Raw genomic sequence first — 17,414 nt, 5'->3', positions numbered from 1 at the left:
CAAGCAAGGCCTGCTTGTGTCTGGAGGATGGCGGATTTGTGATCACCTACTGGCACGCTCTTACTAAGTCTCCAGGGTGACTAGTTAACCTCAGCTGTCCGGTGAGTCACTTAACTTCATAAAATCAGAGATAGAAATTGTGTGTGTGCGTGTGTCTATCATGAACCCTAAAAATAGGCCACGAATGGGCCTATACACAAAGTCTGACCAAACAGTCTATAAGTCCCAGAAAGGGTAATGGATATAATCCGACCCTACTCCTTTAGGGGCGGCCACGGCCTCCTCCTACTGGATAGCAGGGCCTCAGGCAGACGCTCCATCAAAGCGAAGGCGCGCCCTGGACCGCGGTGGGCCTCAGGCCGCCTTACGGATGTAACCTGAAGAAGCCCGTCGGTGAGTAGCGGTGCCGACGCTTGGCGAGACACCACGGCCTCTTCAGATGTCCCCTGTCATCGGGGACGTTCAGAGTTGCACAGGCAACGGCACGGTGGCAACAGAGGCCTAGAGCTAGACAGGTGAGTCAGCGCGGAACACACCGACCGTTCCTGGAAGCTGCGTCCTCCTCAGTGAAATGTGGTGTCTACTGCCTCACGGTTCAGGCTTGTTCCGAGAATTAGAGAGATGGTCTTGGCCAGATAAGGGGTAAAGGTGTTCTAGTTCTTATAAGGCCCATCCTATCTGACTCCCGTAGGACCCGTCACCCCGCTGACACGAAGCCCCCGAACCCTAGGCTCTGAAGTCGCCCATCACGGCCAGATTCTGCTCTCGTGGCATTTTCCGCAACGCCTCCCTCCACAGCCCTCAGGGAACGGTCCTGCCCAGGGGATCCTCCGCTGCCTCACAGCAGGTGGCTTCCTCAAGACAGCAGGAGGTGAGCAGGCGTCCATGAGCCCCCCCCCCTCCGAATCTGGCTGGGTTCCACATTCAGCCTGGTGGTTCACGTCCTTTGAGCTGCCGGAGGAATTCCGAGTGTTAACAAGGAATTTTGCAATTCAGGGCAGGTAGATGCAGAAATTCCAGAAGCGCTTTCTTCAAGGTAGCACGAATGTGTATTTGTGCCCACAGGAGGGAGGGCACCCTGGAAAGCACCGTAGCAAAATTCTCTTCCCCCCTTGGAGCAGACCACACGACACCGCTGTCACCGCATCGCCTTCTAGTGCGTAGGCACGCGCCAGTGCGGAGCGAGTTGCAGAGGTTCCAAATCACAGGCAAACTCTGCATCTTTTTCAATGTGAACAATGAGTTGATACGTATGAAGTCAGATAGGAGTGGGGGATGTTTATGTTATTCAATTAATTCACTTTACATAGGATTTAAAATCTTTCAAGAAAAAAATAAAAAAATAAAATAAAATAAAATCTTTCAAGAGACATTTGGGGGAACTTTTCAAGTTTTTTATTCAACCCCAGGAGTGAACATCCAGTGTAATACTGGTTCCAGGCGCATAATACGGTGATTGAGCGGGTCCATGCAGCACCCGTGCTCATCACAGGTGCGCTCCTTCATCCCCATCACCTTCCCCACCCCACACCCCCGATCCCTCTCCCTTCTGCTATCAGTTTCTTCTCTATCACTAAGAGTCTTTCTTGATTTGCCTCTTTTTTCCCCTCAGGCTCATTAGTTTGCTTCTTCAATTCCTCTTGGAGTGAAATCATATGGTATTTGTCTTTCTCGGACTTATTTTGCCGAGCATAATACTCTCTAGCTCTGCCCACCTCATTGCAGATGGAAAGATTTCATTCTTTATGGCAAAATATTCTATAGTGTGTATGCGTAGATATATGTCTACGTCTACACACACTATAGAAAGTGCATACATGCTGTGTATACACACGTACTACAGCTTATCTATTCTCCTATCAGCGGGCACTTGGGCTCTTTCCCTAATTTGGCTCTTGTAGATAATGCTGCTCTAAACATAAGGTGCATGTGTCCCTTTGAACTAGTATTTTTATATCTTTGGGTAAATCCCCAGCAGTGCAATTGCTGGGTCGTAGGGTAGCTCTATTTTTGACTCTCTGAGGGCCCTCCGCGTCTCCACAGGGGCTGCCCCGCCTGCATTCCCGCCCACGGGGCGAGGGGGCTCCCCTTCTCCACATCCTCCCAACACCTGTTATCTCATGTTTTTTACTTTAGCCATTCTGACAGGTGTGAGGGGCTATCTCACTGTGGTTCTCAGTTGTAGCTCCCTGATGATGAGTGATGTTGAGCATCTCTTCATGGGTCTGTTGGTCATCTTTTGGGGGGAAATGTCTATTAATGTCTTCTGCCCATTTAATTGGATTATTTGGTTTTTGGGTGTTGAGTTTTATAAGTTCCTTATATATTTTGGATACTAACCCTTTATCAAATATGTCACTTGCGAACGTGTTCTCCCATTCCCTAGGTTGCCTTTTAGTTTGGTCGATTGTTTCCTTCACTGTGCAGTAGCTTTTTATTTTGATGAGGTCCCAGGAAGTTCATTTTTGCTTTTGCTTCCTTTGCCTCAGGAGACCTATCCTAGTAAGTTGCTATGGGAGCAATTTTCGTATATTTGGTCTTCCATTTATTATTTTTTTCTTTAGTGGGCTTGAACCAGATCACGCACTGGATTTCAGTTTCACCGACTATTTTGCAATTCTAGAAGATTTGGGCTTTGTGTTTTTTTAATGTTTTTACAGTGTTTCATTTAGACTTGGGTTGGTGTTTTAGCTACACCCTTTGCACAATTTCATTCTCATGGTGGCCCTGAGGATAACAAAATGCATTTCTAATTTTTACAACCTAATTTAACATCTTATCACTACCAGTGAAATATAGAAACTTTATAACCGTACAGGTTCCTTTGCCTTCTCCCTTTTATGGTATAGCTGTCAAAATGCTTTATATCTCTATGCACTGACACCCCACTAAATGTATAAATTTTGCTCTCAATGGTCATAATTTTAAGAACTTAAAAGGAGAAATACAGCCCTTGATATTTACCATTTTTATCATACCTTAATTCCTAAAGCTTCAAGATTACCTTTCGTATCTTTTCTTTTCAGCCTAATTAACTGTTGGTATTTCTTTTGGAGCAGGTCTGCCGGTAACAATTTCTTAGTTTTGCCTTCCTTCCTAATCTATTTTATGGAATATATAATTCTCGGTTGACAGGTTTTTTTTTTTTTCTCCTAGCACTTTAAACATAGTTGCCCTGTCTTCTAACCTCCACAATGTCAGAAATAGGCAGTAATACACATTCTCGTTCCCCCATATATAATGTGTCATTTCAAGATTTTCTCCTTCTTCATTTTTGGTTTTTAGCAATTTAATTTTGAGGTGTCTGGGTTAAGTTTTGAGTTTATCTTGGTTGGGTTTTGCGGAGCTTCTCAAATCTGTAAAGTTGTGTCTCATAAAGTTGGGGAGGTTTTCAGTCATTGTTTCTTCAAGTCTTGCTTTGTTTTGTTTTCCTACACCAGTCTCTTTTTTTCTTTCCTTCTGAAATTCAAATCACAAAAATGTTAGACACTTAGCTATTGTCTCTCACGTCCTTAAGGCTCCACTCCATCTATTTATTTTGCTCTGTTGTTCAGACTGACTGTCACTGATCTGTCTCTATTTTTACTAGCTCTTTCTTTGGTCATCTGCATTCTGCACTGAGCTATCCAGGGAATTTTCAAAATATTTTATTTTTTTTAGTCCTGAAATTTCCACTTGGTTCTGTTACATTTTCCTATTTCTCTATATAGAAATTCCACCTTTCCATTAAGTGTTTTTACCATGATACAGAACATAATAATAGCAAATTGATGTCCACACTGTGGGATTGTTGTGTGTCTTTTCTCCTTGAGAATTGGCCGCCTTTTCCTGATGGCTTCTGATTTGGGTATGTTATGTAACTTCGAATCGTATGGATGCTTCGAGTAACGTGAGACTTTAGGTCCCACTGAAATCTTCTGGAGAATCTTAATTTTTGTTTTAGCAGTCAACCAATTGAATAAGGCCTTGAATGCAAGTCTGTTGCCCCTACCCAGGGCAAGGGCTCCACTACCAGTTCAGTTTTCAGAGGTTTTGCTACACTGCTCTGGGGGTGTCCCACCCACGCCTGCACAGGTCCAGCATGAGGCTGGAACTCGCTCTGGTTCAAGCACATAACCAGGAGCCTCTTTCTTCAACTCCTCCTCTGGCAAACCCCACACATCCTCCAGGCCCCTTTTTTCTAGCCTTTTCAAATTTTGACTCCCTTCCCTCATCTGCCAGCCCCTGCTAAATTTTTAGGGTACTCAGGTAAATGCCTTTTGTGGTTTGTGCAGAGTATTAGCTGTAATCAGTAAGGGAAGGAGGCTACTCCATCTTGGTGGGCAGCAGAATTCAACTACTTGGTTGTTTTTCAAGTCTTCCTGTATGTTTTTCATTTTGTCTTAGGCCTTCCTTCTAGGTTTGCTTTTTTTTTTAATCTAATTATTTGAAGCAAAATTATTTGGTTGTCTATCACATCCTTCTAAGATCAAGTTATTGTTTATAAAGGTGACCTCTTACCTTTTTCTCTCCTTAGAATTTTGTAGTGTGAGCTCATCTTCCATCAAAATCTTTTGGAATCCTTTGCAACCTGGCTGTGAATGTAATCCTTCACAGAGGCTTTGCATTTGCTTCTCCAAGGGTCCCTGGTAGCTCACTAGCCAGAGATCAGTTTAATGAAATTTCTCAGTATCATGATTTCTAGACCACACAGATGGTGTAACTTAGACTCAACACCTGTGGGTATATAGTCAGATGTTAATTTGTCAAGGAGGTTTTTGTTTTTTGTTTGTTTTCCCAGCAAGAGCTCAGGCAAAAGACAATTTTTCTCACCATTTCCCCGGGCCAGTGAGCAATTTGTCTAGTTTCTTTTTCACAAGGGGTACAGCCAACTAACAGAGCAGAGCAGCAAACAAGTAGAGAATGGATCTGAAAGCAGTGAGTGAACAACACCTTCTCTAACCCAAAGCAGCTGGGGCCCAAGGAGGCCTCTTTATTCTTATAAGCACATCTCAGGAACTCAGCCTTTCTTACTGTCTTCGGGCATCTGCCACTACCGACCTGTCACTTGGAGCTCTTTCCCCTCATACCAGGCATGGGGTCAATTTCTTCCTGCCTAAACTGAAAGAATAGATACCCATTATTTCAGGGCTATTGTGACCTCTGCTGCTCAGAGTCTCAATAGCCACCAAGTCCCCAAAGCAATATGGAAAAAGACAGACAGACTTGAACTGAAGGGAAACTGATTTTGTTTAGGTGGTCTCTGCTAACCCAGTGACGGGGACCACCCCAAGTTATAGTCTGGAGGGAAAAAACATGCAAATCCAAATTATGGTGCACATTCATTTAAGATATCCCCGATGCATACAGATGTCATTGACCTTTAATCCCTGGTCAGACCATAACAGTTGCTTTGAAATTTCTTCCGACCCTCCGAAGACTGAGAGTCACTGCTGGGGGAAGAGGTTTCCATGCTCACTCACTATTTCTGCACATTCTGGAAGCAGAGATACTGACTGCCCTTTGTTCTGAACCGTCTTTTCAAGGATATTCATATAGCAAACAGCCTTGAAATACAGATCCTGTATCTCCCTCCAGGGCAAAGGGCAGATCTGCTTACAGTCTCAGACGACAGAGGTAGTGTTTCTCTGTGAAGTGAAGGGCAGGCATGCCCACCGTCCAGTATAATAAAGAAAAGGTCTCTCCGGGGCAAAGGTCAGGTGTGCTGGCTACACATACACAAAATTCAGGTCCCCTAGGTTCAGTTCAGGGTTTTTCTGTAACAAACTCACTGTGTCTGCGGGGATCAGCTGGGCTCTTCACGATGCCCTGTGAGAATTGGGGGTTGGGGACTGCTGTGAAAAACGCTGATTCTCTGGCTAATGCTCTTCCTTCGAGAAACGTACGGCCGAATGCCTCTGACTCAGGAGTCAGCTGCTCTCTAGCCCCTGTGTAACTGGCCGGCTCACCTCGTAAGTGGGGTAAAAATCTTAGCCCCGGAGTCCTAAGCAGTCGTGCAATGCCTCTCTGCGTCTTCCCAGCCTTCTCATTGTACTCATTTCTCCTCCGAGGGTGGTAGAGCCGCCGTGTGTTTGCAGAGCACCTGGGCATGTGCCAGTTTACCAGGCCCTCTCAGGTTCTATCCCTGAGCCCTGTTTCCTAACACGTTTACAGATGCCAGGACTGGTCACTGCCGTGTTTCATGCCCATGGTCATCCATAGTTCGCTTCGGTGTACACACAGCCCACACATCTCAACAGCTGCAAGCAGCAGCAAACACACGGTCAGTACATCCGTGGCCCCCCAGTGCCTCTACCCTACACCCACACAAATGCATTAACCAACCTCACTTGCGAGAGCCCCACATTAGGTCCATCCATAAAGTCTTCTTTTGAATTTCTGAACCACAAGAGCTAAGCTTGGCTACCCCTGGGCTGCCTATTAGAAGCTCCCTTATTTCTGAGAAGAATCGTGTTCAACGTGAATCGGGAAGCGCTCTGTCCAACTACGCGTTAGAGGCCAGTAAACAGACGTTTGCTTCCTGTGTCAAAGGCTGAGAGGGAGCAGGGGCCACGTTTGAAGCATCACTGTGCCCCGACCAGTTGGCCATACCTCTCCGACGGTCTGGTTACTGAGTTGTTAAGCTCTAGAATCGGCCCTTGATGGAGTCGGCTTGGTGTAGCAGCGCCCGTGAAATACATGAACGGAGTTACACACATTTCCTGGCTATCTTATCTTTCTTTTGTATTATTTATGTGGCGTCAAAATATTGGCCAGTTGCTATGGATGCATAACAAATTACCCCCCAATTCAGCAGCGTAACCCGGCGATGAATCACGCTCACTAATACTATGGGTCAGAAATTTGGATGCAGCTCAGTGGGGACAGCTGGCCTCTGCTCTGGGATGTCTGAGGTCTCAGATGCCTCAAGGGCTAGGTGCCGGAATGATCTGAAAGCTTCTTCGCGCGTGTCTGGTGTTTGGTGGTGGCTGTGAGCAGGGGCCTCGACGGCTGTCCGCGCTGACCACTCCATGTGGAGTTAGTTTGTGCTTCCTCACAGCGTGGTAGCTGAGCCCGGGGGGCCGGCGTCCCGAGGAAGGAACAGATGGAACCCGTCTCCTTCCTATGACCTCGCCCCGGAAGCCCCCTAGCACCGCTTCTGGCCCATCCAGGGGATCAGGGGAGGCAAGTCTGCCCATATTCAGACAGAAGATAGACCTCGGCTTTTGGTGGGAGGATGTCAGTCGCAATTTAAGAAATGCATGTGGGATTGGGATATGTATACGGGTGTGACCATCTTTGGAAATACAATCTGCCACAGTATGTATTTGTGGTAAATTCTCACAATAATCCTACAAAACAGATGCTTTTGTATTCTTCATCTTGGGGATGGAAAATGGAAGTTGGGCAAGTAAAGCAACGTAGCCAAGACAGCACCGCCATCGGTGAGCCAGTGCCCACCCTTGACGCACGTGGTGCCCAGCGGCTCAGTTACAAGAACGACCGTTAGTAAACTCGCCCGCGTGGGAGCTTGGCTTAGACAAAGCGTCCTTCCTCCCGTAACGAGAGATCACTTCAGCCTCCACGTGAACTGCTTTCCCGGACTCTGCTACCGGGGTCTAGGGGATCTGGCCATCGTCTCCAAAGCATCAGTGTCTAGCATGTGGCACAGGCCTTAAGGACCTGCCCCCTACGTTTCCGCTTCCTCAACTGCTCCTGGGGTAGCGCGGACAGTGGGAGCGTGGGGGAACCGACGCAGCTCAGTGACAACACGAACGACTTTCGCAGGCAGAGAAACACGGCTTTAAATCTTGGCTCCGACCCTTCTTTTTTCTGATGCTGTGAACGAGTCACTCAGGTTTGCTCAGCTTCAGTTTCTCTACTACCGAGATGGGGACGGTGATGCACACCTGGGACCTAGTACACCTGAGAACAGCTCCTTCTGCAGCTGTTCTGCAACTTACACCAGCGCCTTCTTCTCAGATTTGTCCGCAGCCCTGCAGACTCTCCTGACCTGGCAGGCACACTCCTGCCGTCCCTCGCATCTGTGACTTTGTGTCCCACGCAGCCTCTCTCAGCCCTCGCCTGTCCTTTGTCCTTTGCTTGCATAAGTCATGGCACATCTGGGCGGGAACCAGCTTCAGTTAGCCGCTTTCTCTAAAGGCGCCTGGCACCCTGCTTTGTCCACTCTGGGCACCTGAGTTCTACTGTCTAGGTCCCTCCTAGTGAAGCAGACATACGTCACGCTATAGGGCGGGGTCTCTGCACACGTCGTAAGGGGGAAAATTCCTTGAGAAGGATTCACATCGCACGTGGAAAAGCAAACCACATACCATTCACACGCCAGTAGCGTGGATGGACTCAGAGAGGCGTGAACCTGCGAATGCCCCCCACGTGCGGCTGGCGCCCCTTTACAGCCCCCGAGCACTAAGGGGTCCTTACAAACCGCTGGTCACATGTGCCTGCGGGGAGTCCCTCTGCCGAGGGCCCACCGCCGTCCTCCAGCCCTGGGGCCTCCCTGGCCCAAGGCCGAGTCCTGCCTCCGCACTCACCGCTCACCGTCTGGGCTGCAGGGCCCCCCGCCCCCACCCGAGTCGAGGCCCCATGCCGGTCAGGTGAGCACCCCGAAGCTCAGCGTCCACCCAAACTCCTCACCCTCCCCTTTGTCAGGGGTCTGCTTGCTCCAGTAGGACCCGCCAGCTGCCATCTGTGGCTCCCGCTGCCACACGTGGCACCCTGTCCCCATGGCCTGTGCCCCCGGGAGGCAATGGGACGTGTCCGACAGCCCGGGCTTTGGTGAGAAGGGAGCTACTTCCAGTTTGGATCCTGCAAGCAAAGCTTCCCTTGTTGCCCTGCGTGTCCACGGCCAGCTTCCCTCCCCGAGGCAGCTGCTCCGAGGGCTGGGCAGGGCACCGCTTATCCCCTGGGCTCCCGGGCCGCACGGCCCGCACCCTGCGTCCTGTCCTCCACCAGGTGCGCCTGCCCCCCTCCAGCTCCGCGTCTGTGGGGTCCCTCACTGCCCACTCTGGACGAGCTCAGGGTTTGGGCAGGAGCACCCTGGATTTGGAGGGCCGCTAGAAGAGCATCTTTGCAACAACCCTTCCCTTGCTCGTAGGACTATCTGGGTCCCAACTAGGGCGAGTAGTTCTTACACCCCGAGCCCGGGCCGCCGGTCACCACAGGAAGTCATCTGCAGCTGTGAAAACCGATGCATGTAATGAGGATAGTATTTTTGGCATTTTTAATAGATATATTTTCATTTTCCCCTTAAATTATGCTCCTTCACAGCCTCGGGCTCCCAGCTTAGCCAAAAGGCACACTGCTGCAACGAATACGAGGCCATTGATCATTTTTGAGTCATAAATCTGACTTTTACAAATCCACAGCAATATAACATCAGGAAAGCCGAGCTGTGGGGAGAGGAGAAAGGCCCCCCGGGCTGTCTTAGGCTCGTGTAACCCAGTCGGGGCCAGCGCTGGCTGACCAGGGGTCCCGCTGCGTGCCCGGGCACAGAACCCAGGACGCGGCCCGGGAGGCGGCCTCGGCGTGAATGAGCAGCATGGCCTTCCTCCCGCCGGGCCCTGCCTCCACCCTGGGACGGAGTTCACCACCTGGTACTCAGAGCAAGCTGCTCCGGGGTGCTGCCGCCCGGGGGAGGAGGGAGGCCAGAGGAGACCCCACCCAGCCCCCAGGCTCCCTCAGCCATCAGGGGAGGCCAGAAGTACGCAGAAATTCCTACAGGCTCTGAGAAAGGAGGCGGCCTACACCCGATGGGACTGCGTAGACAGCTGGCCAGGGCGTCCCTGTGGGGCACACGGGGGCCTGCTGGGCTAGAGGGTCGGGGGCGGGGGACAGGCCCCAGGAGCGAAAGCGACACCAAGTCAGCCCACCCGAACCGAGAGGCGATGGAGCACCAGCTCCAGACTCGCCGCCCCAGCTACGGAGCAGCAGGCAAGCGTCCCCGGGCCAGCGGGCCTCCCCGCAGACGTGGGGGACGTGGGCCTGGGGTGCCTCTCCTCCACCGCCACGAGGCAGGAGCCTTCCTCTCGCCACGTACGGAGGATCCACCTCAGAAGGCAGAGAAGGAAGTCTGAAGTTCTGAGTGATAGTCCAGAAGGTACGTTACCCACATCAGCCGAATTAGGCTAACTTGGGTGTTTTTTCCCTCTCCTTGTGGTAGACGTTTTCTAAGGTGGCTCCCAGGGACCCGTCCCTCCTGGTGCCCACGCCCTCGTGGGATCCACGCCCCCCGGGGAGGGTTTGGGCCGCGTGGCTTACTTCGAGCACATTGAATACAGCAAAACTGTTGGCCTGGGACTTCCCAGGTGAGGTCTGAACGAGGTTCTGGCCCTCAATCGCTCCCTCTTCTCTCGCCTCTGTGGCTCCGACGCGAGAAGCTACGGTGCCGTAAGCGGCCAAATGGAGAGGTCTGGGTGGAGGGACTGGAGGAGGCTCCGGCCCAGGCCCAGGGAAGAACGGAGGCCCTATGCCCAACAGTTCGAAAGCACGAGGTCCTACCACGTGACATGGAGAAGTTTGGGACATTGTCCCTCATCCTAGGCTTCTGCTGAAACCCAGTCAAAGTAACCAATTCATCCCAGTTTCCCCAGGATTTCCCCAGGGTTAGCACCGAAAGCCCCACATCCCAGAAAACCGCTCCATTCTGAGCAACCCGGAATAATTGGTGGCCCTAGATGCAGCCCCAGAGGCATCTCAAATGCAGCCTTTGGAGGACCCGGGGCCAGAGGACCAACCACAGCTGCACCTGGATCCCTGACCTGGAACTCACAAGCTATTACATGTTAGCTGCTTTTTAAAAACATTTTATTTATTCATTTGAGAGAAAGAGCATGAGTGGGGAGGGGAGAGGCTGAGGGAGAGAGAGAGAAGCAGGGAGCCCGACGGGGGGCTCGATCCCAGGACCCCGAGATCACGACCTGAGCCAAAGGCAGACCCTCAACTGCCTGAGTCGCCCAGGCGCCTCTACTGTTGTTTTAAGCTGCTAAACTTTAAGGTGATTTGTTATGCAGCAACTGAGGCCTAATATGTTCCCCGTCACCCAGACGATAACAAGTCCAAGGGAAAGGTCGGGTCAGCCGCAGGACTCTGCGAGTCGGCAGGCATGTGACGGAGCCGGCGAGCTCTCGTGGGCCTGCCGCGCTTCTGAACAATGCAGCTGAAGAGCCGTTTCCAGAAGGGATGAAGAATGAGGTGTGCCCCTATCTCCAGGAAGTTTAAAAGCGTATCGAGAAACCCAGACATAATCACCCGACAGGGATCCGAATGGCGATCACAAACTTAATATCCCTTCTGAGAAAGCCAGACGCAGAGACATGAACTTCCCAGGGCCTGCAGTGACTCTGTCCTATAGGGAGGAGCGGAACCGGGGTTTCCCCCTATCTCGGGGGCACAGAGGTCATCAAGCCAATACAGATGGAGTGGGAACACCCCAAATGTCCTGCTGTCGCAGGAAAGGAGGCTTCGTGTGGCCGGTCTACGCGAAGGTCATACGGCGCCGAGCGGCACTTCGGGGCTAGTTCGTGCTCCTGAGGCCTACAATATCATACGTAAAGGCCCGGAATGCTGTCGGTGGTTATGGCTCCAGAGATCACAGGCGGTGGGTGAAAGATGGATTGCAGGCGTGGAGAAACAGGCCACGAGGGCCCACACAAATGCTCTCGCCTTCACCGAGATAAAAATAACAACAGCCATAAACATACGGCTGAGGAAGACTTGCGGGCACTTTCGTTCCAGGATTCTTGTACTTCAACTCAAAGGTATTTAAGGCTAAAAGAATTATTATTCTCACTTAATACATGAGAAAAGTTGAAGACTTAAATGACTTTTCCAAGGTCGCAGACCAGGATTCACAGCCAGGTATCTCCCACTGGCAAGGGCTGCGCTCTTTCCTTCCCATCAGCGGGGAGAAAGTGGAAACATTCGTGAGATATCCAGTTTTCCACTTTCACTGGGAAATGATCTAGAAGGCACCATGGAAGCAGAGAGGATCTATAAAGTATATTTATGAGAACAGCAGAACAGTTAGGTGTCATTGTAGGGATTTTTTTCTTTTCCCTTAAGTCGTAGACCCCTGAAGCACTGCTCCAGCAATAGCAGCTGTTTAGGTCCAGGTGGAGAATAGGTTTTTGTTTGAGGTGTCTTAGGAATAGAAAGTCCGGGATTACTGAAAATAAATTATGTGAGACATTGGAAAAACACGTGGCAGATGTGCCTTTGGGCGAGCTCCTCGAGGAACGGTCAGGTTCAATTCAACTCAACAGACAGCGAGGGGGTCCTCCCTCGAGGCCAGGCAGCAGGAGCCCGGACCGCGCGCCCTAACCTGGTAGCCGACAGCCACACGCGGCTGGGTAACGTTCAATGAATTCAGAATCCAACTTCCAGTCACATTAGCCGCGTTCCAAGGCGCTCGGTACCCACGGGAGGCCAATGGCTGCTCATGGGACGTTCCCGTTCTCACCCAAAGTTCTCCTGAACGATGCCACTGGACTCCTCCGAAGAAATAACCAGTTGCCTCCCTCAAGTGGCTCACAGTCTCGTAGACAAAACACCCCCCTTCACAGTATAGGAGGGGAGGTCTGGCCGGGCTCCCCAACGGCGCCTCGCGAAAGCTAACGCGTAACCTCTGGAGTCAACAGAGCCACCCCACCGGGCTCGGCCCCCCCATGCGGCCCATCCCCGTGGCCCACCGACGCAAGCTCCCCCTGGCCTCTGAAACATCTCTGGAGATCTAGAGCAAAGTTGTCCTGATAGGAAGGATCATGAAGGAGCAGGGAACCTTGGAAGTCAGGTATGCCATACCCACAAGTTTTTTTTTTTTAAGATTTTTTATTTATTTATTCATGAGCGACGCAGAGAGAGAGGCAGAGACACAGGCAGAGGGAGAAGCAGGCTCCATGCAGGGGGCCCGACGTGGGACTCGATCCCAGGACCCCGGGGTCCCGGCCTGAACCAGAGGCAGACGCTCGGCTGCTGAGCCCCCCGGGGGCCCCAAGGCCATACCCAGAATCTTATCAGGAAAGCTGAGGCTCCAGGGGAAGGGCGGCGCAGCTCACCAGAGCGAGTGCATCAGTTTTGACAGCCAGGACGCGGAGTTAATATTCATTTCCACACACACATGACAGAGCAGCCATCTCACCAGCAGAAAAACAGTCACCGATGTGGGCTCGCCGTGTCCCAAGCCCCCTGCAGCAGTGGCACCAGCTTCAACCCCCTTCCTGTAGGCAGGCCTATCCTTTCTGTGCTGCCGAAGTTTTAATCATGATTGCAACCCGATAAGCAGCTAGGTGACGCCTGGTCATTTCTCCTGGGAAACACGCCAGCAGAAGCCTAGACTGACTATAGAGCCCCATAAGACCAATTAATTCGATTGGGGAAATAAGGATCAGAGCCTATTGCCCCAAATATCATCCCTGATAAAAACCGCCCCTATGACCAAACCTGATTCACCCGGGTCATCCTGCCGTTATCTTATTCTTTAGGGTCTTAAGACCTCTCCAAACCTCAGTCACACATCTCCGGATGTAAAGAGCCGATCCATAATGATCTATCAACACGGTGATAAAGATGAGATCGACCAGATTAAGAGTGGGATGCCAGGTAAACCCTACGGATTTGGCTCCTTCGGGTGAAAAAGAGCCCCGCAAGGGGAAATTCAGGGCCTGAGACTAAAACGCACCCTACAAGGCAGTTGTGTGTAGGGCTCGCCTCCTATCGAACGGCGAAAACAGGCTTTTAATAGGTCACCGGCTCTTTAAGTCACAGTGTAGAAAAGTCAGCCACTGAACTAGGTTATGGATCTGTGGGTACGGCGCAGCGAAACATTTCATCAGGGACCAGAAAGCTTTCTGGAACAAATAAGCCAAATGAATGCCTAGGAGTGGAAATGTTAACCAGAGACGTAAGTTCAGAGTACAGCTTTGTCCAAATGAGTTGGGCTCCTGGCCCAACGCGCAAAGTCTGTGAAAGATAGAAGAATTATAACTGCTTTTCCTAAATGCCAGCAGTGGGTTTTTGCCATGTTAATTCAGATTTTCTGGGAGGAGATAGGAGAAATTAAGAAAGCAGAACAGAATGGTTTTAAAACCAATATTTCCTAGGTTACCGTGCTGGGATAGAATTGCGGTTTTTATTTTTCCTTTTGGCAGAGGAACGAGTAGCCATCCCTCAAGAGCGAGGCCTCTGACTTATTTCAATGACCTTATAGTCTGAGTATGATGGCACCGAAACTACACTGAGTTTACCAGCTAATATCTAATGAGTCATATTTTACTTGTGTGTTTTGGGACAATTTGTGAGCTCCTGCAGTTCACTCGGGCCACAAGACGTCCCTGAACGGACCACGCCTCCAGCGCCCGCACTGGCCATCCCGCGCTCGCGGTGGAGAGGGCTTCCAGGAACCATTGCTGGGCAGAGTACTCTTTGCCAAACTGTTCATCACAATTATCCAGCAAGATGATAAAGACCTCCACGTATACATCATCCCTTATATAAGCTTTGGGAGAGAAGATAAATCGATCTCAACAGGCTTTGATTAAAACTGTTCTTAATAATAACCATCATATATGGAGACATTTGTCACACAAAGGGTTTCAAGTATATGTTTCTTCTGGATTCTATAAGGTAGGCACTGACTGTTATTTTCCCTACCTCATACGTAAGGTTTAGGCAGTTTTTAAAACTTGCTCGGAGTTATGGCATGGCGGGGCCTCCGGAAGAGACCTAGGAATGCCTCTGTTAAAACACGAAGCTGCAATGAAGCAGCTTTTGTTTGAACGGACCAGATAAAAAATTAACCGAGTCAAATAATTAGCAAACAGTACAAATTATCTTTTTTAAAAATGCTGAATAGTGAAGAGATCCTAAAGTCCTATTGAGACGGCAAAATAGAAAATCCAGACCGGAAGGCACAGGGAAGGCTTGTGGACGGTGCGCAGCGAGCTGGGCCTTGGGGTGGCTGGGATGGTACAGACGCAGGAGCGAAAGCGAGGCGAGCGGGGAGACGAGGGTATGAGGTGTGCGAGCAGGTGAAGAGGCCAGCCTGAGCACTCAGGACCGGGAGAAACAGTTGTCTTCTTCCCAGCTTATCCCCCCAAGTTCCAAGCTCTCAAGGAGCTCGAGACACGTGGATCCGTCCACGTGGTGCACCTAGGCAGACCTCGGAGGGACCCGGGCCGGAGCCTCCACCACCCAGCTACAGCGCCTCCCCTGAAGGCCAGCGGAACGCCCCGAAGGCCTGGGCTGCACGGTCGTCGGCAAGGCCCGGCCCGAGCATGGACGCACACGGCGCTAAGTATCAGGAGGATGAGCGGGGGTCAGCAGTGTGGCCCCCCAGGAACTCGCATCAACAGCACAGGAATGCACAACTACTTGTGGAATTTGGGTGTAGCCATAGACACACCAAGTGTGGAGGGGCCATAGGGAGGAGCATCCAGCTCTCGGGGCAGCAGCAAGGACTTCTGAACGGGAACATCCGCTACGGGCCTGACGAGAGGAGTGACCCCCAACAGCTGGAGAGACAAGAGGGTTGTAGAAGGGTACGGCTTGTGCTGGAAGGAAACGGGGCCCGACAGAGCGTGAGCTCAACTCCTGCAACTCCAGGGACAGGAGCTGAGGGGACAGCAGCAGTAGGAGGTCATCGGAGGGAAATAAAAGAAGGGATCTCAGCATAACCGAGGAGCCATGGAAGGGCTCAGAAATCCTAGTGAGGTCATTCGATGTCTGAGTTAAGATGAAAATCAGGGGGCACCTGGGGGCTTGGTGGTTGAGCGTCTGCCTTCAGCCCAGGGTGTGACCCCGGGGTCCTGGGATCGAGTCTTGTGTTGGGCTCCCTGCGTGGAGCCTGCTTCTCCCTCTGCAGGGAGTGTCTCTGCCTCTCTCTGTGTGTCTCTCAGGAATAAATAAATAAAATTTAAAAAAAAAATGAAAATCAGCAAAGAACGTCTGTGTGGGGGATGGGCTGGAGGCTCCTTGGCTGTTCCAGGAGGGTGACGACGTAACCATCAGAGCCTGATGTTGAGAAAGCAACGACGGGGGCTCATGAGGTGCTCAGGTACGTCAGCCGTGCTTAATAACTGTAATAAGGATGTAATAATAACTGTAATAATGACGATTTCTGACCTCTGTGACTTGGTGGATGGAGGGGGCGGTCACTGGAGGATGGGGACAGCAGGACCAAAAGCCATGTTCGGTGAGACCTGAACTGGAAGAACTGGTCATTCTGAACACAGGCTGGAAGAGCCTCAAAACGGGGTGATGGGATTTCCTAGAATGACTGTGTGGTCTGGTGTGGCAGGTGGCGCGGGGCAGTGACAGACCGGACCCCCACCCCCACCCCCCTCCTTGTCACCGGTTCAAAGTCACATCCTCAAGTGTCTGAACCCCGTTCACTCACCTGAGCTGTTCAACGACTTTGTGAGAGCAAATAGAGGCCTCGGTGCAGGTTCGAGCAAATCGGTGCTCTCCTTTCTCACCGACACCCTTGTTCCTAGAGAATGTTTTTTTTTTTTTTTAATAAATTAACTCTAGTCCTTGGGTTACGTGCTGGGGGTGGGTTTGGGCCACTCGGAGTCATTATTTTCTCCAAGAGCATTCAGCTGATTTGTTGAAATGTTTAAAAATAAGTAAATAAGGGGCACCTGGGGGCTCAGTTGGCTGAGCCGACGCCCTAAAATAGGAGGGTGGGCCTGGGCGGGGTCAAGCACGCGGCTCTTGATTCCAGCTCAGGTCAGGATCTCAGGGTGTGGGGTCGAGCCGCGTCCGGCCCCGCTCACTGGGAAGCCGCTTCTCCCTGTCCCGGTCCCGGTCCCGGTCCCGGTCCCGTACATCCCCCATCGGTCCATCCGGGAGGCAAGGCCCGGAGACCCAAGAGACCACCGCAGCGCCCTCTCCTATGCCCGCCCTGCTCCTCTCTTGAGGTCGCTTCCAAACACCCACCTGCCGCCTTACGGGCGTCTGTTCTTCCGTGTATCTACCCTCGGGCCCCACGAAGCGAGTCCGCGCCCCCATCCCCGCCGCCCGGAGGACCCAGGTGGGCGGCCTCCCGCGCCAGGTCCTGCCCTCGGCGGCAGCTGCGGCCACAGGACGCTTGGCACGTGCTGCGCCCTCCCAGCCGGCTCCGAAGGTGCGGGGGGTGCTCGGGGGGTGCGCGGGGGGTGCTCGGGGGGCGCGCGGGGGCGCTCAGGGGGCTCGGGGGCTCGGGGGCTCGGGGCTCCCGTCAGGAGGAGGAGGCGCGACTCGGTGGCCCCAAACCTGCTTGCACGTTAGCATGACCTGGGGTGGGGAGGGGTGGGGAGGGGTGGGGAGGGGTGGGGTGGGGAGGGGAGGGGAGGGGTGGGGAGGGGTGGGGAGGGGAGGGGAGGGGGTGGGGAGGGGTGGGGAGGGGTGGGGTGGGGAGGGGAGGGGAGGGGTGGGGAGGG

The 17,414-nt window shown here is 52.0% G+C and overlaps 1 protein-coding gene across 16 annotated transcripts in view; it reads right to left on the bottom strand.

Annotated features, from left to right (window-relative positions):
* Nucleotides 1–17,114, bottom strand: part of LOC112645994 (uncharacterized) — a 197,138-nt gene extending 180,024 nt beyond the window's left edge. For 12 of the 16 annotated variants that reach the window (XR_007408180.1, XR_003127407.3, XR_007408171.1 and 9 more), the window contains exons 1-2: nucleotides 16,933–17,114; nucleotides 16,391–16,483 (exon numbers count right to left, since the gene is read on the bottom strand). The gene's annotated coding sequence lies outside the window, so the exon portion shown is untranslated. Of the gene's footprint in view, nucleotides 1–3,158; nucleotides 3,460–4,500; nucleotides 5,101–12,707; nucleotides 15,507–15,908; nucleotides 16,071–16,390; nucleotides 16,484–16,932 lie in introns of those variants that run through there. The other 4 variants (XR_007408175.1, XR_007408178.1, XR_007408179.1 and 1 more) reach the window with 4 other exon arrangements.
* Between the last annotated feature and the right edge of the window lie 300 nt (nucleotides 17,115–17,414).

The sequence above is a fragment of the Canis lupus genome, chromosome 34, assembly GCF_003254725.2.
Source record: "Canis lupus dingo isolate Sandy chromosome 34, ASM325472v2, whole genome shotgun sequence".
Lineage (NCBI taxonomy): Eukaryota > Metazoa > Chordata > Mammalia > Carnivora > Canidae > Canis > Canis lupus.
Note: the sequence above shows the minus strand (reverse complement) of the source record. Positions and strands in the feature narration are given on the sequence as shown.